This window comes from Zootoca vivipara, chromosome 6 (assembly GCF_965207765.1).
Source record: "Zootoca vivipara chromosome 6, rZooViv2.hap1.1, whole genome shotgun sequence".
Lineage (NCBI taxonomy): Eukaryota > Metazoa > Chordata > Lepidosauria > Squamata > Lacertidae > Zootoca > Zootoca vivipara.
Genome location: NC_142589.1, coordinates 89,149,617 through 89,175,286, shown reverse-complemented (window position 1 = coordinate 89,175,286; position 25,670 = coordinate 89,149,617). Strand labels below are relative to the sequence as shown.

Below are 25,670 nucleotides of genomic sequence, written 5' to 3'. Positions count from 1 at the left end.
ATAAAATGCATGGGAGATGGGGGGCAGAATCAGAGGGCCGGAGGGATGGCATGGCCTGGGGAGGGAGGGATAAGGTAGCCCACGGGGGGGGGGGGGAAAGGGGTGCATTGTTCTCCCATCCTCCAGAAATTTTCCCCACACCTCTGGACAAATGCTTCCCAAACCAGCTCAGACCTGTCCGAGCTAAATTTCCGAGCTACACCTGAAAGTACTGCAGCTACCAGGACTGCAGGAGGAAGGGAATGTGAACGATTTTCTACGGCAGAGCTTTCAAATATTTTTAGTTCCATCTTCAGGGGTGGCCTGCCGATTGAGTGCAGGAAGGGGCCACCTCCCGCAGTTGGCGGGTTGCGGCGAGATCTTGGGAGAGTTCTGCGAGATCTCAGCAGGATCCATAGCCGCCACAGCCACACAAGTCTGGCAGCAGAGATGGGCAGGGTGTCTACAGGGGAGAGCACTGTCCCGCGAGATTCTGCTACCCGAGGCAGCTACTTCAGGCTGCCTCATGGGCCGGCCGGCCCAGATTCTCTTCTATATATTTGTTTAGACCAGGGGTAGTCAACCTTTTTATACCTACCTCCCACTAATGCATCTTTCTTGATAGTAAAATTCCCTTACCGCCCACCAGTGCTCGATGGAAGGAGGATTCAGCTTGTGCCGTAGAACCCCCTACCGCCCACCTAGAATCCTGAAATGCCCACTAGTGGGCGGTAGGGGCCAGGTTGACAACCCCTGGTGTAGACCTTTTGGTGCTTTCATCTTCCGTATCGTAATTTTAGGGGGTAATAAATTTAACAAGGAGAAGGGGACGGCAGAGGACGAGATGGTTGGACAGTGTTCTCAAAGCTACCAACATGAGTTTGACCAAACTGCGGGAGGCAGTGGAAGACAGGAGTGCCTGGCGTGCTCTGGTCCACGGGGTCACGAAGAGTCGGACACGACTAAACGACTAAACAACAACAAATTTAACAAATCACACCACCACACCATCTTGATATTTGCCTACTCTTCTGAAGCAACTTTTCTGCTTCAGCGCCGCAGCTCAGAGCATTCCGAATGCTGGAAGTTTTTGTCCAAGGGTTATTTGAACCGATGGGCAAGCGGGCCAGCTCATTTCGTAAAGGGATGAACATGAACTGGAATTGGTTTGGACTTGCTGAACATGAACTACAGTCGTACCTTGGTTGTCGAACTTAATCCGTTCCGGGGGGGTCCGTTCGACTCCTGAAACGGTTGAAAAACCAAAGCGTGGCTTCCGATTGGCTTCAGGAGCTTCCTGCACTCAACCGGAAGCCGCATCGGACGTTCGGCTTCCCAAAAACGTTCGCAAACCGGGACGCTCACTTCCAGGTTTGCGGCGTTCGGGAGACAAAACGTCTGAGTACCAAGGCGTTCGAGAACCAAGGTATGGCAGTAGTTCCTTTTAAAAATGAACTTCCCAGGGTCTGGCTGAAGCAAGGCATCTCACCCAAATTAATCCAGCTTTGCTTTGAGATCTCCCCCCACCACCACCACCAAACCCCACCCAATCCAAATGTTTCCACTAGAAATGAAAGGGAAAGGAAACCCGAGAGGAAGTTCTGATTAGATTGGTTTCAAAATTGTGTGCTGCAGCACCTGTTTTGTAGAATTACAAGGTGTGATGGGGCAGAAGGGGGTTAGTTTGCCTGTGGAAAAGAGGATTAGGGAGAACATTTGCCCATCAGTTTCCTACAGACAGATGCACGCACCAGTTGTTGAGAGGCAACATTGACCAGATAATCCCAAATGACAGGACACCCCCCCCTCCCCACACACATTGCTAGCTTCGTGTTTCAGCCCTACAAAACTGATGCTCCCATGTTCCAAGGGAGCCCACTTACTCCCCACAAGTAAAGCATTTTGTAGAATCAAAGAATCCCCCAAGGTCCATTCAGGAATCACAGCTCAATTTAAGAAGCAGGTAGCGAATCCATCAGCTTTGGCTTCTCTTAGTTTCTCATCCCCCTCCCGCACTCCAAAGTTTAGTTCTCTTTCCTTTGGAGAGAACGCGCTTTTGCAAAGCAATTTCCCCTAATACGATGCGCTTTTGCACGTTGCTTTCACTACAGACGCAGTTCCATGCATACTTTCCCCCAATGCATGCATTTCAATTCACCTCCTCCTCCCCCAGTCTTTGCATTTCCATACACATTACTTGGCTGGAGAACAGCACTACAAAATCTGTGTGGGTTTCAAAGAGCGGGAAAGTGCAAATTCCAAAGGGCGGCTGTGTTTCCCATTATGGTATCAGAAAGTATGAATTAGGTAGGTTCACCTTTAGGTGTGATCGGGACGCAGGCGTCACCCCCATGCCTATAAATATGTGAGGCACTGGGATGGGCGAATTAGTCTATTTCTAGGACTTGCCATTTTGGCACACACAAATCTGTTCCGTTTTGTTTCTGCATTGATCTTCAAAGGCTTGTTTTATTTATTTTCATTTCATTTCAAAACATTTGTACAAAAATTCTCGTTTATTTTCCTGGCCGGAAGTGCCCCATATAGTTTCAATGAAGGGGCAAGTCCCCCTTCAAAGTTCTGCGGCGGCCATGGAAAAGAGGAATACAAATAAAAATATGTTATGCCGTGTGTGTATGCGACGGGGATCAAATCTCACTACTCATCCAGGAAACTCCTTGAGTATAGTGCGTGGAGCTTCTCAGAGGAAAGCAATGACAACAGCGATTTGCTACAGGGCAAAATCCAAGGTTCTTGTGTCCCGAGCACAATTCAAAGTGTTGGTGCTGACCTTTAAAGCTGACCTAAACAGCCTCGACCCAGTATATCCAAAGGAGCATCTCCACCCCCATCGTTCAGCCCGGACACTGAGGTCCAGCGCCGAGGTCCTTCTGGTGGTTCCCTCCCTGCGAGAAGTGAGGTTACAGGGAACCAGGCAGAGGGCCTTCTTGGTGGTGGCACCCGCCCTGTGGAATGCCCTCCCATCAGGAAATCCCATCTGACTTTTGGAAGACATCTGAAGGCAGCCCTGTTTAGGGAAGTTTTTAATGTTTCATGTTTTATTGTGTTTTTAAGATTCTGTTGGGAGCCGCCCAGGGTGGCTGGGGAGGCCCAGCCAGGTGGGCAGGGTATAAGTAATAAATTATTACTATTACCATTATTATTATTATTATTATTATTATTATTATTATTATTATTATATTTGCAAAGCCCTGAACAACTTGCACCCAAGGCACCTGAAGGACTGTCCTATCCCTTACACCCCACTGCGATAACTTTCAACCAAAATCCAAGGAAGTTGTCTTGCTTCTAAACCAGTGTCCGTCGTCCGTAATGGAGAAGATGAGGGGGAACAAAAGTAAACTCTTGTGGAATCTCGACACAAATAATAAAAAGAAACCGCTGTGAAAACGCTAAAAATAAAATAAAATTATTGAATTTGCCATAAGCTCACCATCGCCATCTAGTGTCCCGTTTGTATAATGCGCTTAAAAACACACTTAAAACATTATATTTGCAGCTGTGTAGCTGAGTCATTATTCCAGACAAGGCAGAGGTGTTCTTGTTTTTATTGTAATTATTTCTATGAGAGTTTTGTGTGTGTATTATATATAAGTAATATAATATGATAGAATTCTATCCGTGTTTGACTGTTTCTTTCCCTATGCTTTTAGCAGTTCTTGTTTTTAACTGTAAGCTGCCTTGAATGCCTGTCAGGGGGAAACTTGGGGTTTAAATAAATACCATTATTATCTCGGAAGGGTCACTTTGCCCCTTTGCCCCCTGACGTTTGCTCAGCTTTTACAGAGGAAGGGGGCATAGGCGTAGGCAGGGGGGCAGGAGGGGGCAGCTGCTCCCCCCAAAGCAAAAAATTAATGTATTTTACAGACCATAACCAGCACTTTTCCCCTCCAAAAACTGAAGTGGAAAGGGCTTTGCTTTAGCAAGAGCAGCTCAGTCTCTGCTTGCTGGGGGCGGGAGGCTTGAGTTGGAGACCCTGCCTGTCAAATTCTTAGCTAAGAGAAGTCCTCTCTGTGCTCTTTCATACTGTCTTTGGAAAACAGAACTGTTCAGACAGGTGTTGGCGACGTGGGGTTTGTCCCCCACCTCCACTGACGCACCGCTGATGTCTTTACCAATGTTCTTCTTGTTGAGTTGCGTATTTATGCCGTGCAACACCTTGTAATATTTGCTAAGGAAGTGTGGTTTATAAATATTTTAATGAACACGGCACATTCTAAGGCGGTGCACCAGGTTCAGTCGAAGCCCGAATCCAGTCTGCTTTCGGCAGAACTGGGCTTCAGCTGAGTTGGGCTGAGATACCCTCGATCGGCCCAGGACGGGCCATCTGGGCAACGGTCAGAAGGCTGGACCGTTGGACGGTGGAGGGGAAGAAAGAGAGGCAGGCAGAGCCTTGGCAAGCAGTGCAGGGCTTCTAAACAGCCCCACGCCGAGCTTTGGCTGCACACGCCAGCAGCGGAACAGGTGAAAGCAGCAAAACCGAGCAGGATTGAATCCTCCCCTCCTCAGCTGAAGGGTCCAATCCTGCTGGATGCAGGGGTCTGCCTCTCCAGGGTGTTCTCTACAGGGAATGCAGGGCATAATCCCCCCCAACATTTCTCCGATGAAAATAGGGACGTCCCATTTCCATAATGATATTTTTACTACTGTCGAACCTCGGAAGCCATTCCATAAGCCATTCCATCCAGAAGCTTCCGGAATGTTCGACAACCGAGTCGCAGCTTCCGATTGGTTCGCAGGTGCTTCTTGCACTCAAGCGGAAGTTGCGCTGGACGGTCGGCTTCCGAAAAACGTTTGAAAACTGGAGCATTTCCTTCTTTGGCGGGAGCCAAACATTCCAAAACGGATGCGTTCAGGATCCGAGGTTTGACTGTATTTATACCCCCACACAGGTGGCGCTGTGGTGTAAACCACTGAGCCTTGGGCTTGCCAATCGGAAGGTGGGTGGTTCGAATCCCCACAATGGGGTGCGCTCCTGTTGCTCTGTCCCAGCTCCTGCCAACCTAGCAGTTCAAAAGCACGCCAGGGCAAGTAGATAAATAGGTACTGCTGCGGCAGGAATGTAGACAGCATTTCCATGTGCTCTGGTTTCTGTCACGGCGTCCCGTCGCGCCAGAAGCGGTTAGGTCCTGCTTCCACCACTTCCCGAGGGAAACCGTTCCACTGTCAAACAGCTCTTTCTGTCTTCTTGATGTTCTTCCTGATGTTTCGTCAGAATCCCCCTTCTTGTAACTTGAAGCCCGCAGTTCGAGTCCTACCCTCTGGAGCAGCAGAAAAAAGCATGTCCCATCTTCCATGTGATAGTCCTTAAGATATTTGAAGATGGGCTATCCTATTTCAGGGGACACAGGTGGCGCTGTGGTCTAAACCACTGAGCCTCCTGGGCTTGCTGATCAGAAGATCGGCGGTTCGAATCCTCACGACGCAGTGAGCTCCCGTTGCTCGGTCCCTGCTCCTGCCAACCTAGCAGTTTGAAAGCATGACAAAGTGCAAGTAGATAAATAGGTTCCGCTCTGGCAGGAATGTAAACGGCGTTTCCGTGCACTGCTCTGATTTCGCAGAAGCGGCTTAGTCATGCTGGCCACATGACCCGGGAAAACTGTCTGCGCAAACGTTGGCTCCCTTGGCCAGTAAAGCGAGATGAGCACCACAACCCTAGAGTCGACCATACAGTGCTTTTCCTTAAAAAATGTTTAGGGGTACTCTCATTTTCCTACTCATATTGAAATTCTGCCCCTCAATGAGGTCAAACTTAGATGCACAAAATGTTTAGGCGTATGCATCCCCCTGCGTCCCCCCAGGGAAAAAAGCACTGCCCCCCCACATCTTACGGGGTTGCCGCAGCCTCTCCGGGCAGCTTCCAAAATATATCAAAACACAATAGAACATTAAACATTTTTAAAAAACCACCTTTCCTATACAGGATTGCCTTCGGACGGCTCGGTGAAGGCCTCCGAAAACTCTATACCCTCCAACATTTCTCCAATGAAAATAGGGACATCCTAAGGAAATGTGGGGCATTCCGGGATCAAATCAGAAACTGGGACGGCTTCTCTAAATCAGGAACGTTCCTGGAAAATAGGGACGCTTGGAGGGTCTGCAGTGGTGAAGAAGACCCCAGCAGGATTGCACTCTCTGCTCCCAAGGTGGCAAGTGGAGGGTTCGATCCTGCTGGCGGCTGTGTGGTTTGGAAAGCAGGGAGGAAGTTCATGGACGTGCCCTTAATAGGTATATGTGCATATATTGGAGCCATGTGAGCTGCGCTGTTCACCAAAGTGGTTCATTCTGAAACACCTCTCTCTCTCTCTCTCTCTCTCTCTCTCTCTCTCTCTCTCTCTCTCACACACACACACACACACACACACACACAAAAGCGCAATTGTCCTTCACACACCCCTTCTGAGCAGAGGTGTTTTCAATCCTCATTCTCACCTTTAGTTAGCAGGTGATAATGACATGGTTGCTGACCTTGAGCCAGACATCTTGGAGAGTGAAGTCAAATGGGCCTTAGAAAGCATTGCTAATAACAAGGCCAGTGGAAGTGATGATATTCCAGCTGAACTATTTAAAATTTTAAAACATGATGCTGTTAAGGTGCTACACCCAATATGCCAGCAAGTTTGGAAAACTCAGCAATGGCCAGAGGATTGGAGAAGATCAGTCTACATCCCAATTCCAAAGAAGGGCAGTGCCAAAGAATGCTCCAACTACCGCACAATTGCCCTCATTTCACACGCTAGCAAGGTTATGCTTAAAATTCTACAAGGCAGGCTTAGGCAGTATGTGGACCGAGAACTCCCAGAAGTGCAAGCTGGATTTCGAAAGGGCAGAGGAACCAGAGACCAAATAGCAAACATGCGCTGGATTATGGAGAAAGCTAGAGAGTTCCAGAAAAACGTCTACTTCTGCTTCATTGACTATGCAAAAGCCTTTGACTGTGTCGACCACAGCAAACTATGGCAAGTTCTTAAAGAAATGGGAGTGCCTGATCACCTCATCTGTCTCCTGAGAAATCTCTATGTGGGACAAGAAGCTACAGTTAGAACTGGATATGGAACAACGGATTGGTTCAAAATTGGGAAAGGAGTACGACAAGGTTGTATATTGTCTCCCTGCTTATTTAACTTATATGCAGAATTCATCATGCGAAAGGCTGGACTAGATGAATCCCAAGCAGGAATTAAGATTGCCGGAAGAAATATCAACAACCTCAGATATGCAGATGACACAACCTTGATGGCAGAAAGTGAGGAGGAATTAAAGAACCTTTTAATGAGGGTGAAAGAGGAGAGCGCAAAATATGGTCTGAAGCTCAACATCAAAAAAACCAAGATCATGGCCACTGGTCCCATCACCTCCTGGCAAATAGAAGGGGAAGAAATGGAGGCAGTGAGAGATTTTACTTTCTTGGGCTCCTTGATCACTGCAGATGGTGACAGCAGTCACGAAATTAAAAGACGCCTGCTTCTTGGGAGAAAAGCAATGACAAACCTAGACAGCATCTTAAAAAGCAGAGACATCACCTTGCCGACAAAGGTCCGTATAGTCAAAGCTATGGTTTTCCCAGTAGTGATGTATGGAAGTGAGAGCTGGACCATAAAGAAGGCTGATCGCCGAAGAATTGATGCTTTTGAATTATGGTGCTGGAGGAGACTCTTGAGAGTCCCATGGACTGCTAGAAGATCAAACCTATCCATTCTTAAGGAAATCAACCCTGAGTGCTCCCTGGAAGGACAGATCGTGAAGCTGAGGCTCCAATACTTTGGCCACCTCATGAGAAGAGAAGAATCCTTGGAAAAGACCCTGATGTTGGGAAAGATTGAGGGCACTAGGAGAAGGGGACGACAGAGGACAAGATGGTTGGACAGTGTTCTCGAAGCTACCAGCATGAGTTTGACCAAACTGCGGGAGGCAGTGGAAGACAGGAGTGCCTGGCATGCTATGGTCCATGGGGTCACGAAGAGTCGGACACGACTAAACGACTAAACAACAACAACAATGACATGAGTGTTTATGCACCAAACATGTGAGAATGTGAGAAAGATGAGGATGGTGTGTGTGTGTGTGAGAGAGAGAGAGAGAGAGAGAGAGAACGAGCACGAAACACTGCATTTTATTTTATTTTATTTTACAGCAAGACCAGATATATATATATGAATGGACCTAAGCACTCTTTTAAGTCCCGGCCTGTTCATTTAGGGACAGGTGTGTGTGTGTGGGGAGGCACTTAATATTTTATCAAAACTTTTCCAAGCACATCCGTGACACGACATACACACACAAACACCAACCTCTTGATGCATTAAAAAAGAAAAAGGCATTAATTTTGCACTTTACTATGTGCAGGTTATGAAGCATTCAGATGTACTCATGACACTTTTACAAACCATGGTTCTCCCCCCCCCCAAAAAAAATATCCTGGGATTTATAGTTTGCCAAGGACTACAATTCCTAGCACCCTCAGCAAGCTACAACCCCTAGGATACTGTAAAAGACGTACAAGAGTATTTTAAAAAGTCGGGTTTGGGTGTGACCCCTAGTTTGCAGTTTTCAGAAAGAAGAGGAATTGCAAATGGCCAAGCAATCATAAGAGACGAACCTTGCATTTTGTAAAAAGCAGAGCCATTCATATGCAACATTTAACCTCCCCCCTTCCCCCCCCCACACTGGTTTTTCCTGAATGCATGGAAACATGGGCACCCATGTAAATGACACCCGAGGCATTTCATCTGCATGTCAATTACCCAGAGATCCTTGTCTTGATCCCCATTGCTCTGCCAAGTTTAACCAGACAACAGAGCTTATTTGTTTCCAACTCCCCATGGTTATGCAGATCTGGCCCAATTCAGAATCGGGCAATTGTAGAGTGATAGTTTAAGGGTGGGGGGAAACTATCATGCACTTTGGGACTATTATTTGTTGTTGTTGTTTAGTTGTTTAGTCGTGTCCGACTCTTCGTGACCCCATGGACCAGAGCATGCCATGCACTCCTGTCTTCTACTGCCTCCCGCAGTTTGGTCAGACTCATGTTGGTCGCTTCTAGAACACTGTCCAACCATCTTGTCCTCTTTCTTCCCCTTCTCCTTGTGCCCTCCATCTTTCCCAACATCAGGGTCTTTTCCAAGGATTCTTCTCTTCTCCTGAGGTGGCCAAAGTATTGGAGCCTCAGCTTCAGGATCTGTCCTTCCAGTGAGCACTCAGGGCTGATTTCCTTCAGAATGGAGAGGTTTGATCTTCTTGCAGTCCATGGGACTCTCAAGAGTCTCCTCCAGCACCAGAATTCAAAAGCATCCGTTCTTTGGCGATCAGCCTTCTCTATGGTCCAGCTCTCACTTCCTTACATCACTACTGGGAAAACCATCGCTTTAACCATAGCTGCCAAGTCTCCCGTATTCCCCGGGAAATCCCCGTTTTTCCAGCTGTTCCCAGCCGAAAAAACTGATTTTTTGTTCCCCCCGATTTATTCTGACGCGGCAGCCATTTTGGAACTGGGCGGAGCATGCTCAGAAGTGACTTTTGATGCTGTTTTGCCCAGTTCCAAAATGGCTGCCGCGGTGCGGCGGCTATTTTGGAACAGGGCAGAGCAGCATCAAAAGTAGCTTCTGAGCATGCTCCGCCCAGTTCCAAAATGGCGGCAGCGCTACTTCCGGTCTGCTACTTCTGGTCCAGTCCCTTATTTCTCAGGCCGGAACTTGGCAGCTATGGCTTTAACTAGACGGACCATTGTTGGCAAGGTGATGTCTCTGTTGTTGTTGTTTAAAAAAATCCGTGTGACTGACAGGCACCCTGGATTTAGAAGTCACATTGAAAGGAGACTGCTGGGTGTTCAGCCAGCATTGACAGGTGTTTGACCCAACCATTCATTTCCGGATGCATTGAGCAGGCGCCACCTGTGATTTGGGGATTGCACACTGATGGCCTGTGTGGGCGGGGAGTATTCTTCCATTCCATGTCCCTGAAAGGTCATTGCTGCAGCTGACTGGACATTTTCCTAACCATTGCCAAGGGTTATAAATCTGGAAGCCGCACCTCGGGATCTTTTTTTACTCCAGACAAAGCCAGGGTTTTGTTTTGTTTTGCCAAAAGTGCAAAGAGTACAGCCTTCAGACTGGGTGCTTTTACCAAAAAATAGGGTGGGTGGGTGCCTTTAACAGCCTGCTTCTCCCAAGGATAGAGTTGCCAAATTTCAAAAAGTGAAAACCAGAGCTTTGCTTTTGGGGGGGCAAAATGGTTGAGGTGCCTTTTCTTGGGCCAAAGTTGTTCCGCTTTTGCCCAAAGTTGAGATGCATTCCCGACGTAGGTTGCCATACATATGGATTTCCCCAGGCGTTTCAGCGATTTCCACCTTGTTTCAGATGGCCAAATCCTGGCAGTGTCTGGGAAATTACAGACGTATGGCAACCGTACCGAAGGAAGCCTTAGCCTTCGGGTTCCGACATCCAACCAGTGCCGGGTTTAGCACTTTAATGCACCACATCTCTCTTGGAGCGATGGCCCAGGATATTTTGCCTCTTGAGGCAAACCTGAAAAATCTCAGAATTATAGAGTTGGAAGAGACCCCTGAGGGTCATCTAGTCCAACCCCCTTGCAATGCAGGAATCTCAGCTAAAGCATCCCCAATAGACGACCGTCCAACCTCTGGTTAAAATCCTCTGAAGAAGGCGAGTCCACCACCTCTTGGGAGAGACTGTTGCAGTGCCGAAAAGGTCTTAACTGTCAGAAAGTTTTTCCCGACGTTTTGTCGGAATCTCCTTTCTTGTAACTCGAAGCCATGGGTTCGATCCTGCCCTCCAGAGCAGGAGAAAGCAAGCACGTTCCCTCTTACCGTCAGAAAGTCACATTCAATATGTGCACCGCTGTGTGCATGTGCTCATCGCACAATGACCCGGAAGTGACTCAAAAACATCACACAAAAAGGGGCGGGGGCAGAACAGGGTGTGTGCAGCCTTTTCCAACAGCGTTAACAATCTTCGCGGTTTCTCTTAAGCAGGGTGGTGCTTGGGGACGTAAACCCCGCGAAAATTGGTAGTTTCCTGTACGTATACTTAGTTGAGCAAATAAATACCGTATTTATCGTCTATAAGATGTCCCCATGTATAAGACGTCCCTATTTTGGGGGGACTCCAAATTAAGAAAACATCCCTCAGCACTACCCGTGTATAAGATGAGCCCCAATTTTAAACCGAATTTTTTGGTTAAGAAAACAACAAACCCTAGTCTTATACACGGAAAAATACGATAAATCCTCTTGCTTGTCTGGATGGAGAGATGTGCATGTTCAGAAACCTCTGGCTGTAGCATCACCGACATGTAACCTCCTGCACAAAACTAGAGTCATCCAATTGCTCTGCCCACATTTACAACCGGCCCCCAAAAGTTTGCACGAGAAGGAAGGCGGCCCCTGGGCTCCCAAGGCTTTGCCCTCCCCACCCTACTGTAGGTGCTGCTGCTGTGGGAGGGCAGGAGGGAGGGCTGGGGTCAGGGCCAGATTTAGGTTTGATGCGGCCCTAAGCTACTGAAGGGGGCCCTTTATATGTCCAGCTGTCCTTTGTCAACAACAAATGGTTGCTGTTTTTTGTGTTGAATATATGCTTTGAAGCTCAGCATCCAAAAAACTAAGATCATGGCCACTGGTCCCACCACCTCCTGGCAAATAGAAGGGGAAGAAATGGAGGCAGTGAGAGATTTTACTTTCTTGGGTTCCATGATCACTGCAGTTGGTGACGAAATTAAAAGACGCCTGTTTCTTGGGAGAAAAGCAATGACAAACCTAGACAGCATCTTAAAAAGCAGAGCCATCACCTTGCCGACAAAGTTCTGTATAGTTAAAGCTATGGTTTTCCCAGTAGTGATGTATGGAAGTGAGAGTTGGACCATAAAGAAGTCTGATTGCTGAAGAATTGATGCTTTTGAATTATGGTGCTGGAAGAGACTCTTGAGAGTCCCATGGACTGCAAGAAGATCAAACCTCTCCATTCTGAAGGAAATCAGCCCTGAGTGCTCACTGGAAGGACAGATCGTGAAGCTGAGGCTCCAGTACTTTGGCCACCTCATGAGAAGAGAAGAATCCTTGGAAAAGACCCTGATGTTGGGAAAGATGGAGGGCACAAGGAGAAGGGGACGACAGAGGACGAGATGGCTGGACAGTGTTCTTGAAGCTACCAACATGAGTTTGACCAAACTATGGGAGGCAGTGGAAGACAGGAGACACGACTAAATGACTAAACAACAACAACAGGTATCTAAAGCCATTTGCACATAACAAAATATGTATTTTATCAAAGTAATTGTTGAACTGAAATACAAGTTCTCAGGTGATATTTGGAGCTTATATTTGGTGCTTTTGTTTTTGCTATTTATTTTGCATTTTTGTTTGGAGCCTTTTTCAATTAATTTGTTTCTGTGACTGTGGATCCCAGTTCAGCTACTGATTGATTGATTGATTGATTGTGTGACTGCAGAAATAGATAAAAGCCCCTCCTCCAAACAATGACTATCATTAGTGCAGGTAAGAAAAATTATAATTATAATTTTTATCATCTACAATACTGTTTTATTTATTTTATAGTACAGTGCCTTGATTATTGCTTTTAAAAGTCTGGAATGGATTAATCTGTTTTGCATTACTTTCTATGGGAAAACACCCCTTGGTTTTGGAACGGACATCCGGAACAAATTAGGTTTGAGAACCAAGGTACCAAGGTATATGGAAATGAGCAAACCAGTGATATTTTAGAGAGCAGGCTAGCAGGCGGGGCCCATGACTTACATCACAGGAGCCTTCACAACACAAAACACTGTTGCTGTATGTAGGTTTTATTTTATTTGTTGTTTATCTTAAATTTTTGAATTGTACATCCAGTGTCTTTTTTTCCTTTAATTTTTTTTGGGGCCCCCAAGTGAGTGGAGCCCTAAGCTATAGCTTGTTGAGTTTGTACGTAAATCCGGCACTGGCTGGGGGCCACCCAGAGCTACAGACCACCCCTTGTGTGTCAATTCCTAGCTGGGTCCCAGGGGCATTCGAAACATCTGGCTTTGTGGAGCTCCTTCCCATTTGAGGGAGGAGGAAATGCGGAACATGACTGAAAACAACAGAATTTGAAACAAACAAGCCCACAATGGTTATGAGTCACAAATGTCTATGGGGGAAGCCAATGGGGATCTGCCAGCACTCAGCCTCCTACAAATGACCTGGCTCGATCCCATCTTGGTCCAGGCCAAATTCAAGGAGATCACATCAGTGTTTGAAGCCTTCCTTAAAAACAACAACAACAGCAACAAACCAGAAAGTTGGTAAAATGGTTTGTTTATGCCACCAGGGCAGCCAGAGGGGGCATAAAATTAAGCACAAAAATGGGGGGGGGAATCCCAATAAAGGAGAAATGGGTACTCAAGCTATTTGGAGTACAGTATTCAGAAAGGACGGTATGCAGGTGGCACTGTGGGTTAAACCACTGAGCCTAGGGCTTGCCGATCAGAAGGTCAGCGGTTCAAATCCCTGCCACAGGGTGAGCTCCCGTTGCTCGGTCCCAGCTCCTGCCAACCTAGCAGTTCGAAAGCACGTCAAAGTGCAAGTAGATAAATAGGGACCGATCCTGCAGGAAGGTAAATGGCGTTTCCGTGTGCTGCTCTGGTTCGCCAGAAGCGGCTTTGTCATGCTGGCCACATGACCTGGAAGCTGTATGCTGGCTCCCTCAGCCAATAATGCGAGATGAGCGCCGCAACCTCAAAGTCGGTCACGAGTGGACCTAATGGTCAGGGGTCCCTTTACCTTTGCCTTTATTCAGTAAGGGCAGAACTCACAGCTAAAAGTAGGGATCAGAAAGACAGGATAGATGTGGAAGAACGGAGACCGATTTTGGTCTATTTAAAAATGCAATACAGCCAGATAAAACTTCAAACAAGTTTTGAGCCACGAGTAACGGCAAGAAAATAGAAAAGATTGCAGTATGGGATTTAGGTAAATTGATATGATCAAGGAGTTGGGCAGGCAGTTGCTAGGGTTGCCATGTGTCCTCTTTTCCCAGGACACGTCTTCTTTTCCAGGGGTAAAATATCTGTCCAGGTGGATTTTAATTTTTTCCCAAAATGTCTCTGGCTTTGCAGAGACATCACCTTGCTGACAAATGTCTGTATATTTAAAGCTATGGCTTTCCCAGTAGTGATGTATGGAAGTGAGAGCTGGACCATAAAGAAGGCTGATCGCCGAAGAATGGATGCTTTTGAATTATGGTGCTGGAGGAGACTCTTGAGAGTCCCATGGACTGTAAGAAGATCAAACCTATCCATTCTGAAGGAAATCAGCCCTGAGTGCTCACTGGAAGGACAGATCCTGAAGCTGAGGCTCCAAGACTTTGGCCACCTCATAAGAAGAGAAGACTCCCTGCAAAAGACCCTCATGTTGGGAAAGATGGAGGGCACAAGGAGAAGGGGACGACAGAGGACGAGATGGTTGGACAGTGTTCTCAAAGCCACCAACATGAGTTTGACCAAACTGTGGGAGGCAGTGGAAGACAGGAGTGCCTGGCGTGCTCTGGTTCATGGGGTCACGAAAAGTCGGACACAACTAAACAACTAAACAACAACATACGTTCTGGATGAGACCTAGACATTACTGGGGGCTGAAGACTTCCAAAACCTCTGCAAGGGCACCTCCTTTTCCACTGACTCTTGGGGGTTAAGATCGGCTGAGGCCACGATGGTAGCCTGGAGAGGGCCTTTTCTGTGGCGGCTCCAAAGCCGTGGGATTTCTCCCACACAGAGGTGTGCCTGGTACCTTCATTGCATGGCTTTCATCGTATCTTGAAGATGCTCTTCTTTACTCGGACCTTTGGCATGTAAGATAGAATCACAGAACCGAAGGGCTTCGAAGAGACCCAAAGAGTCATCTCGTCCAACCCCCGGCAATGCAGGAAATTATTTATTAAATTTGTACCCCGCCCTTCATTCGAGGATCACAGGGCGGTTTATAGTGTAAAAAACACAAAAAAAATACATAACATGGTAACAGACAAAATAATAGCACCACCACCAATTTAAAAGGCCATCAATTGTTTAATTAGTCAAAGACCTGGGAGAAGAGGAATTATTTCACAATTATTATTTCTTAAACTTTAGACACTGCTTGAACGTAAAACAACAACAACAACAACAACAACAACAACAACCTCAAAGCAGTTTACGAAAGGATAAAACCATATCTTCACCTGCAGCAAAATCCTATATCGTGGGGCGCTATGTTTATTTATTTAAAGAAATATGGTGCAAAAATCGATCAAGTGGTGAACAATAACCCTTGCACCACCATAAAATTAAAATCACAGGCCAACTGGCTAAATGTTGCAGAAAGAAGAAATCTTAAACCACCCGCATAATCTTGGCGGCATAGAAAAGTCCCCAGCAAATGTTCCCAGCCAGCCATGCCTTCTGCTGGGATACTCCATTCCATTACTCAGAATTCCACCTCCACTGAGCATGCTCACTCTCTCCCCCTTTATGGATCCCCCTCCCCCAGAGATTTGGACTGTGGCCAACATTCCGCCCCCACCCACCTGTGAGTTCAAGGATGCTAGCAGGGACTCATACAGAGAGGCAGCGGGGCAGCCTCCCCTGCAAGTCAGTGTTTCGAGGCTCCATTTTTATTTTTATTTTTAAAGCAGTTTCTCCCAGTGCACCAGAGGTTCTGCATCCCAGACCGCAGTTTGCACACCTCTACGTCCAACGCTGCCAAATTTCCCGTCGAGCTCTATTTCGGGGGTTTGTTTGTTTTTTTACCTAAAAAGTAAAACAAATAAAAAATCCTGTCTGGGCAACATAATTGTGGGAACGTGAGACACTGATAAGGATCTTTCAAGCTGCGGCAGAATGTGAGGGGGAGACAAAAGGAGTCGGGGAAGGGGGAATCCGCAGGGAGATTTGGAAGAAAGGAGAGAGGGAAGGGCTTTTCTGTCTGTGTGTTGTATTCCTACTTAGGAACAAGGTTCACAGTCTCTGTCTCTCTCCCTCTTTCTCCCTTCCTCCTTCCCTCCCTCCCTCCCTCCCTCCCTCCCCACTCTCTCCCCTCTGCCTCCCAAAAGGTGACAATGAACATTAAGACATTTATCACACGAGGATGAGAACATTGCTATTTCAAGCCAGCCAATTAAAAACAAGAGGGAAGTGAATCACCCAAGTCTGCGGGAAGTTTCTTGTTTCTTCATGCGCCCCCCCCCCCATTTCCACATGCCATCAAAGGGGAGAGAAACGGGGAAACAATTTTAGAGACACTTCTGTATTTGGACCCCAGAGGCGTAGGAAGGTCAGGTGGTACCCGGTGCGGAAAATTTCTTGCCCCCCCCCAATTGATTATTATTATTTTGCTTGCAAAAATGGTTTTGCGTTATTTCATATTTTCTTACAAAGGAATGTGGATTCTGAGCCTCTGATAACAAGTAGGCGACTATGGACAGATACTTAAATCGACAGGATGGATTGTGTTTTGGCTTGTGTTATTTTATTTATTTTTATTTATCAAAAAAAGCAGAGACATCACCTTGCCAACAAAGGTCCGTATAGTTAAAGCTATGGTTTTCCCAGTAGTGATGTAGGAAGTGAGAGCTGGACCATAAAGAAGGCTGATCGCCGAAGAATTGATGCTTTTGGATTCTGGTGCTGGAGGAGACTCTTGAGAGTCCCATGGACTGCAAGAAGATCAAACCTCTCCATTCTGAAGGAAATCAGCCCTGAGTGCTCACTGGAAGGACAGATCCAGAAGCTGAGGCTCCAAGACTTTGGCCACCTCATGAGAAGAGAAGACTCCCTGGAAAAGACCTTGATGTTGGGAAAGATTGAGGGCACAAGGAGAAGGGGACGACAGAGGATGAGATGGTTGGACAGTGTTCTCGAAGCTACGAACATGAGTTTGACCAAACTGCCGGGAGGCGGGAGGCAGTGGAAGACAGGAGTGCCTGGCGTGCTCTTGTCCATGGGGTCATGAAGAGTCGGACACGACTAAACGACTAAACAACAACAACAAATTTATTTATATTTATTGTTTATTTATTTATTTAATGAAATTTATTTTTTAAAAACCCCTGCAAAGTGTTTTTACCAAAAAAATAAACAAACACCACAGCAGTAAAATCAAGAAAAATTTAACAATCCTACTTTAAAACCAGATTCTGGGTTTTAAACGCCCCCGCCGGAGCAGTACCTATTTATCTACTTGCACTTTGACGTGCTTTCAAACTGCTAGGTTGGCAGGAGCAGGGAACCAAGCAACGGGAGCTCACCCCGTTGCGGGCATTTGAACCGTTGACCTTCTGATTGGCAAGCCCTAGGCTCTGTGGTTTAATGCACAGTGCCACCCGCATCCCTTATAGCTTGTTTAAAGGTAAAGGGACCCCTGACCATTAGGTCCAGTCGTGACCGACTCATCTCACATTATTGGCCGAGGGAGCCGGCGTATAGCTTCCAGGTCATGTGGCCAGCATGACGAAGCTGCTTCTGGCAAACCAGAGCAGCACATGGAAACGCCATTTACCTTCCCGCTGTAGCGGTTCCTATTTATCTACTTGCATTTTGACATGCTTTCAAACTCCTAGGTTGGCAGGAGCTGGGACCAAGCAACGGGAGCTCACCCCGTCACAGGGATTCGAACCGCCGACCTTCTGATCAGCAAGCCCTAGGCTCAGTGGTTTAACCACAGCGCCACCTGGGTCCCTTATAGCTTGTTTAGCTATCAGTATCAGCTATCAGTGCTAGATTTACATATAGCTTGTTTAGCTTATATGTAAATCCAGCACTGATAGGAATACAAGGCAGGGCTGCTGAATCAGTCCAGCATCCTGTTCTCACAGTGGCCAAATACCCCATAGAACCTAGGGACTCATACAGAGGTCTTGCAGGTACCCTCCTCTGTTTGATGCGCATAACTCCATGTGAATAAGTGCCACTGCTCTGTCTACCTCACCGTGGCCTCTCATGGTCCCAGGCAGAGATAGTCCACACACACACACACAGAGGCTACAGCACCCAGGAACTGTTTCCCCAGCAAGGTCAAAGAGAGAATCTGTGGTTTTAAGCATGCATAGCCAGAGCCCTCACATTGCAAGCCACCGGGTTCCACGAGCTCCGAGGAGCCTTTCTTTAATTAAATGTATTTCTCACACTCCGTTAGTGTGGCCCAGAACACAGCTGGGTGGATTACTGCTGTAGTTGTTAAGGGGACAGGAGAGACGAGGGAGAATTATCTGTAGCTTTTCCGCACGGGGTGGATGTATGAACAGACAACTGCGCTGCCCAGTTTCCCTGGGGTTCTGAGTCATTAAGGTTCTCTGGCAGAGAAAGGGGAAAGAGGGGAGGAGAGGGAGGGACAAAGGTGGGAGGCAGGAGAGGAGAGAGATGTTCATTTTAAGCAGACTGCCTCGAAGAATTTGTCCTCTGGTCTCTTCCCTTCTCACCAGTCAACACAGAGCCACAGGCATGCATTTACCTCACGTCTAAGTCAAAGAGAGCTTTAGATCCTCTCTGAGCGTACGACCTATGGTGGTTAAAAAGAATAATAGAATCATAGAATTGTAGAGACCCATCTAGTCCAACCCCCCTGCAATGCAGGAATCTTGGCCAAAGGTGGAACTCGAACCCAGGACCCTGAGATCAAGAGTCTCAGGCTCAACCCACTGAGCTGTTGATGGTGAACTACATATCAAATTCACATCCAAGCAAGCCCACAGATTCCCCCCCCCCAAGGGTGGTTCTATTTAGTGTTTTGTTCCTTAAATCATAGATCCTTTGAGTAGGGCCTGAAAGTTGGAAGGGACATCTAGTCCAACCCACCCACTGCAATGCAGGAATCTCAGCTGAAAAATCATCCCTGACAGCTTCTGTTAAAAAACCTTCCCAGGTAGTTCATCCCACTGCCAAACTGCTCTTACCACCAGAAATTTCTTCCTGGTGTTGAGTTAGGATTTGAATCCATTGGCTCATGGGCTATGCCCTGGAATCGCAGAAAACAAGCTTGCTCCATCTTCCATGTGACAGCCCTTCAGATATTTGAAGATGGCTCTCTCATCTTCTCTTCTCTAGGCTAAACCTATCCAACTCCCTCAACCATTCCTCATCAGGCTTGCTTTCCAGACCCTAAATCATCTCAGTCGCCCTCCTCTGCACACCTTCCAGCTTGTCAACATCCTTCTTAGATTCCGGTGCCCAGAATTGGACACAGTATTCCAAGTGTGGTTTGACCTAGGCAAAAGAATCATAGAATCGTAGAGTTGGAAGAGACCACAAGGGCCATCCAGTCCAACACCCTGCCAAGCAGGAAACACCATCAAAGCATTCTTGACATATGCCTGTCAAGCCTCTGCTTAAAGACCTCCAAAGAAGGCGACTCCACCACACTCCTTGGTAGCAAATTCCACTGCCGGACAGCTCTTACTGTCAGGAAGTTCTTCCTAATGTTTAGGTGGAATCTTCTTTCTTGTAGTTTGAATCCATTGCTCTGTGTCCGCTTCTCTGGAGCAGCAGAAAACAACCTTTCTCCCTCCTCTATATGACATCCTTTTATAGATTTGAACATGGCTATCATATCACTCCTTAACCTTCTCTTCTCTAGGCTAAACATACCCAGCTCCCTAAGCCGTTCCTCATAAGGCATCGTTTCCAGGCCTTTGACCATTTTGGTTGCCCTCCTCTGGACATGTTCCAGCTTTTCAATATCCCTCTTGAACTGTGGTGCCCAGAACTAGACACAGTACTCCAGGTGAGGTCTGACCAGAGCAGAATACAGTGGTACTATTACTTCCCTTGATCTAGATGCTATACTCCTATTGATGCAGCCCAGAATTGCATTGGCTTTTTTAGCCAAAAGAACAGCCCTTAAGATATTTGAAGATGGCTCTCATATCTCCTCTCAGTCTCCTGTTTTCCAGGCTAAACATACCCAGCTCCTTCAACCGTTCCTCATCAGGCTTGGTTTCCAGGCCCTTGACTGGTTGAAGGTTGAAGGAGCTGGGTATGTTTAGCCTGGAAAACAGTAGACTGAGAGGAGATATGAGAGCCATCTTCAAATATCTTGGTCGCCCTCCTCTGCACACCTTCCAACTTCTCAATGTCCTCCTTAAACTGAGGTGCCCAGAACTGGACACAGGACTCCAAGTTGGGTCTGCCTGAGGCAGTACTATAAATCAGTAACTCAATAAAAGGAAAAACGAGACCAACAAAAACCAAGGCACTACAATGTAGGCTTCAGATCTTAAAAGGTCCACAGCCACCATTGGCTGTAGGAACCCTGACAGCTCCGGTGTGTCAAAATGAGACCTCTGAAGCTATTGGCTCAGCTGCTGAGGAGCCACGGAATATTTACAGACATTCCAACTTTAATAGCCCTGGGGATGAGTGCTGCTGGCAGATACAAGGGAACACACCGTGTCAGCCGTGAGTGATGTGCGCATTTAGGGATGCGACTGACGTACGACGAGTTGTTGGAAGCTTTTGTGTGGACAGAGAAATTGGACACAGAAGCTACTATGCAAAAAGGCACCGCATCATCACCTCCGCAGCCACTTGCGATTTGCTTTTTTTTTTTTAAATGCCAGATTCTACTTGTTGAAGATAAAAACTATAAGAAAGAACTGCTCCTTTATCCCTTATGGGGTACCCAAGAGACCGTGTTGTTTAGTCGTTTAGTCGTGTCCGACTCTTCGTGACCCCATGGACCATAGCACGCCAGGCACTCCTGTCTTGTACTGCCTCCCGCAGTTTGGTCAAACTCATGTTCGTAGCTTCGAGAACACTGTCCAACCATCTTGTCCTCTGTCGTCCCCTTCTCCTAGTGCCCTCCATCTTTCCCAACATCAGGGTCATTTTCCAGGGAGTCTTCTCTTCTCATGAGGTGGCCAAAGTATTGGAGCCTCAGCTACAGGATCTGTCCTTCCAGTGAGCACTCAGGGCTGATTTCATTCAGAATGGATAGGTCTGATCTTCTTGCAGTCCATGGGACTCTCAAGAGTCTCCTCCAGCACCATAATTCAAAAGCATCAATTCTTCGGCGATCAGCCTTCTTTATGGTCCAGCTCTCACTTCCATACATCACTACTGGGAAAACCATAGCTTTAACTATATGGACCTTTGTCGGCAAGGTGATGTCTCTGCTTTTTAAGATGCTGTCTAGGTTTGTCATTGCTTTTCTCCCAAGAAGCAGGCGTCTTTTAATTTCGTGACTGCTGTCACCATCTGCAGTGATCAAGGAGCCCAAGAAAGTAAAGAGACCGTATAGAGTCCTTAGGTAGAGTCCCAAGAGACCGTATAGAGTCCTTAAGTAGGTTCTCTATTGGTAGGGGAAAATAACAGAGGCCAACCAGAGAATATTGAGAAGCAAAGCAGCTAGTAAGCATGATCCTTATTAAATTGTTGCAACAAGGGTCCCCTAGCCCCCACACACTGAGAGGGAGGAGAGGAACCCAGAACATTGGTGTGCAAGCTCTTATATAGACTTTTGAAACTGCCTCCCCTGTAGCTCAAGGCCACCCCCCAAAACATCATGCATACATCAGAGAAAGAGGTGGTCCCCAGCAGAAATTTTTGCGTGTTGCTTCTCTCCTGTCTGCCAGGATACCTGATAATGCCTTATCAATTGCCTTTTCTGGGTAGCCTGGCCATTCCTTGGAGATGGTAAATACTTACAATAGTTCCTGAATCTCATGTTGAGAGTGTGCTCAGCTTAGCAGATACTCGCCAGGCTGTATTTACAGGGAGGTGTAAGCCCCTACCATCCAAAGACAATTGGATAGCTTTCCCCATTTCCTTCCTCCTTGACGAGAAATACCCCACCCCACCCCCACCCATCTTTCCCCCATCTACCTCTTTCCCCCTTTTCTTCTTCTTCCCAATGTCTCAACAAATGAAAGTGATTTGTAAAAACGTTACGAGACATTGCACATATTTTTTGTAAATCAAGGAAATCTTTAATTTGGGAGAGTCAAAATGGCTTCAGGATTGTTCAGACATGTGGTTTATATACTTATGTATGTGTCTGCCTTGTAAATTTATGAACATTATACTCTCTCTCTCTCACACACACACACACCCACACACCCCCACACCTCTTAGAATTCCTATAACAATACAAAAGCAATTTCCTAGATTCCACCACTTTGTCACACTCTAAACATGGACAAGACACAGGCTGGGTGAGGACTTGATGGCCGTCTTCCTCCTCAAGGGCTCCTGTTATGTATTCAGTGGTCTGTGTTTGCCTGAGCTCGAGTCTGGACTAAGGATTCTGAGTTCCTGTGTTCTGATTCGATACATGATGTCCAATCACAGATCGTTTCAGGATTTGGGCCTCTGCCATTGGCCCTTGAACTCTGAGTCGTGATTCGCAGCTTGGAAGTTTAGACAGCCAATCACGTTGGGAGTGGGAGTGGCCCAGGCTTTCAGGAATGTATATAAACAGGTAACACACAAAACTGCGTTATATCCAGGGCAATTGCTTTGCAAAACATGAGGCAATGCTGTGTTAAAAATGGTGCACACTGGGACAAATTTGTACAAAAAACACTGATGCATCGTCACGAGGGCTTTTAAAAAATAAAGTAAAAGTGGCAAGCCAGGGTGAAAATGTGGAGAACCGAAGCTAAGATTGGGAAATGAGTAACAGTGAGAAACCCAAATTGACAGGATTATTATTAATAATAATATGATGTTATTTATACCCTGCCCATCTGGCTGGTTTCCTCAGCCACTCTGGGCGGCTTCCAACAAAATATTAAAAATACGATGAAACCTCAAACATTAAAAACGTCCCTAAACAGGGCTGCCTTCAGATGTCTTCTAAAAGTCAGATAGTTGTTTATTTCCTTGACATCTGATAGGAGGGTGTTCCACAAGGCGGGCGCCACCACCGAGAAGGCCCTCTGCCTGGTTTAAGCACCCTCTACAACCCATCCATCACTTTGACTTTTCTCCTCCTTCATCTCTTCCTGGCATTCACAAACCCCTCCTCCTGCCACAAGAGTCCATAGGAGTTCTTCCTCTGAGGCAGGAATGACTTTGGTACCCCCAACATAGGATATCTGCCGAGCCTTCAAAAGTCCTTGAGAAAATTCCTTGGCTTTTTTAGTGCAAATTTCTCTCACCATATGCAACTTTGTACAATATGCCGATTCCCTATATGCATAGATTTGCGAAGCAATTTCCCCTAATATAAAGCATTCTCTCTCTCTTTTTTTTTACATGCTGTTTGCTATGATTATACGCTTTTTAATGCACGCTCTACATTTCTGTGTGCAATGTGGAGAAACCCATTGCACACTCTACATTTTTGTGTGCAATGTGGAGAAACCCATTGCAAAATTTGAAGGGAGTAGGAATCTGCAAGGGTGGCTGTGTTTCAGTAAGTGTGATTTTGGTAGGCTCGCCTTTAAATGCAACCTGGACCAACTCAAACCCTGCCCCATGGCCATCTCTAGACAGCCACCTGCCATGTATGATCTAGATGAGATTCCTACAATGCAGGGGGGTCAGACTAGATGACCCCTGGGGGTACCCTTCCAACTCTACAATTCTACGATTCTATGCCAGGTGACCTAATTTACCTTTGTAGTGTGGCTTGAGGCCACCACTGATCAAGCCCTGATTTCAAGCCCTGATCTGAGCAGCTGTTTAAGGAAGTTGTCAAAGCAGAGTCTATAAGGAGGATAGGAGAAACAGCAAAAGGCCACACCCTGCCTCCTGTTTGGTGACTGCAGTCACACCTGGAGCAACGACGATGGCCCCAAAAGCATCACAACAATTGTTGCAGGGGAGAGGGGATGGGAGAGAAATTTGCCCAGTTTAACGTGACCCTAATGGCCTCATTCCATTGGTTCTTCGCAGGGCCATCTTTCCCATTGGTCTTAAGGTTCGTTGTGCCAGGGCGCCGGCCTCTCAGGGACGCTCTAGCGCAGTGATGGGCAACCTTTTGAGCTTGGTGTGTCAAAATTCACCAAAAAACCAAGCATAACTCGGGTGGTGTGTCACTTCGAGAAAAAAACCCATAATTTTGCGATATTTATAGTTTAAATAACAAAAATGTATAATTGTAATATATAACTGTATTTAATAAACCAAAAATTAATTATTTAACCTAACCAAACCAAAAACCCCTTATTTATCACAAAGTGTCCACAGTTGTTGAGCTTTTTGGGGGAGCTGCTGACCAAGGTTTTGGAGGTTTTTTTGGGTGCAAAAGTTGCTTTGCTTTTTTGGGGGGATGCCCCAAAGCTGCTGTGCTTTTGGGGGGGAAGAGAATAGAAATAAATGACGACTAATACCTTTGCTGGAACTAACATGCAACACCGACATAGTCTGCCAAAGCGCCAGAAAAAAACAGCTCAGAAAGGGTTAAAAAACCAATCTCTGGCTACCAGCAACAACAACAACAACAACAAAAGAATCCGGGTTTTAACAGCGAAGACAAGCTCTAGCGGAGACAAGCTGTAGGAGGAGCGGGAGAACAAATGGGGGGGGGGACAACGACAACAACAGCGCGAATGGGCCAATGGGGCGCGTGCCAGCAGTGAGGGCTCTGCGTGTCACATCTGACACGTGTGTCATAGGTTCGCCACCACTGCTCTAGCGAGTGAGGGAGTTGCGCGGCTTTGCCGGCAGCCTCCCCTTTCCCTGTACGCCCTGCCAACTATATGGCGGGCGGGTGGGTGGGCAGCTTCCTTCCCAAGCCTCCGCAGGAGGAGAGCGATCCCTGCAGAGGCTTGGGAAGGAAGTTGCGCGCAGCTTCCCTCCCAAGCCTCTGCATCAGCTAAAGACGGCCCTGCTCCTGGTCATTGTCCTCCTCCTGCTTCCTGGCGAAAGGCAGCGTGCAGCCTTCCGGGGCTGCTTTCTCGGGCGCCCTGACGCCGGAGAGCATGTCCGCCAGCACGTTTCCCTGCTTGATCGCCGCCCACGCTGGAGATCGGGGGTGGGGTGGGGGAAGCAGAGGACATTTTCTACCGCCCCCTCCCTTGTTTTGGAGTTGCTGGAGGGATCTCTGCACCACGGTGCCGGATATGCTTAAGATGGCCCTGGTTCTTCTCAGGCAGAGAAATCCACGCTTCTCCAAATTTTGCAACGCAGTCTTCCACAAACAACCCCACGCTCCGTGCATGCATTATTGCAAAGAGGGCACAGGCGTGAAAAAAAACAGCAAACCCCATGTGGAATATGTTAGGAGGAACTGATTGCAAAAATGCAAATATCAAGAGAGCATCTGGACGTTCGTTGCAAACCGATGGAACTGAAGCCTGGGGAAATGAGAAATGGGGGTTAGGTGCATTTGAGAGGGCAGATGCATTTGTCCTTAGTGGGGAACAACGGCGCACCTCCCTTAAGAACCTACGTATTTTCACTAACATATGCATCAGATGCTTGCAACATAGAAGCCAACTCCTAGGGGCCGTGGGGGTTTCAGCAATAATAATAATAATAATAATAATAATAATAATAATAATAATATATTTATACCCCACTCATCTGGGCTGCTCCCAACAGAATATTAAAAACACGATAAAATATCAAACATTAAAAGCTTCCCCAAAGAGGGCTGCCTTCAGGTGTCTTCTAAAAGTCAGATAGTTGTTTATTTCCTTGACATCTGATGGGAAGGCATTCCACAGGGAGGGCGCCACCACCGAGAAGGCCCTCTACCTGGTTCC

The 25,670-nt window shown here is 47.0% G+C and overlaps 1 protein-coding gene across 3 annotated transcripts in view; it reads right to left on the bottom strand.

Annotated features, from left to right (window-relative positions):
- The window catches only part of SEMA6B (semaphorin 6B), a 189,749-nt gene that overhangs the window by 64,612 nt on the left and 99,467 nt on the right, over positions 1-25,670 (bottom strand). The window lies entirely within an intron of this gene.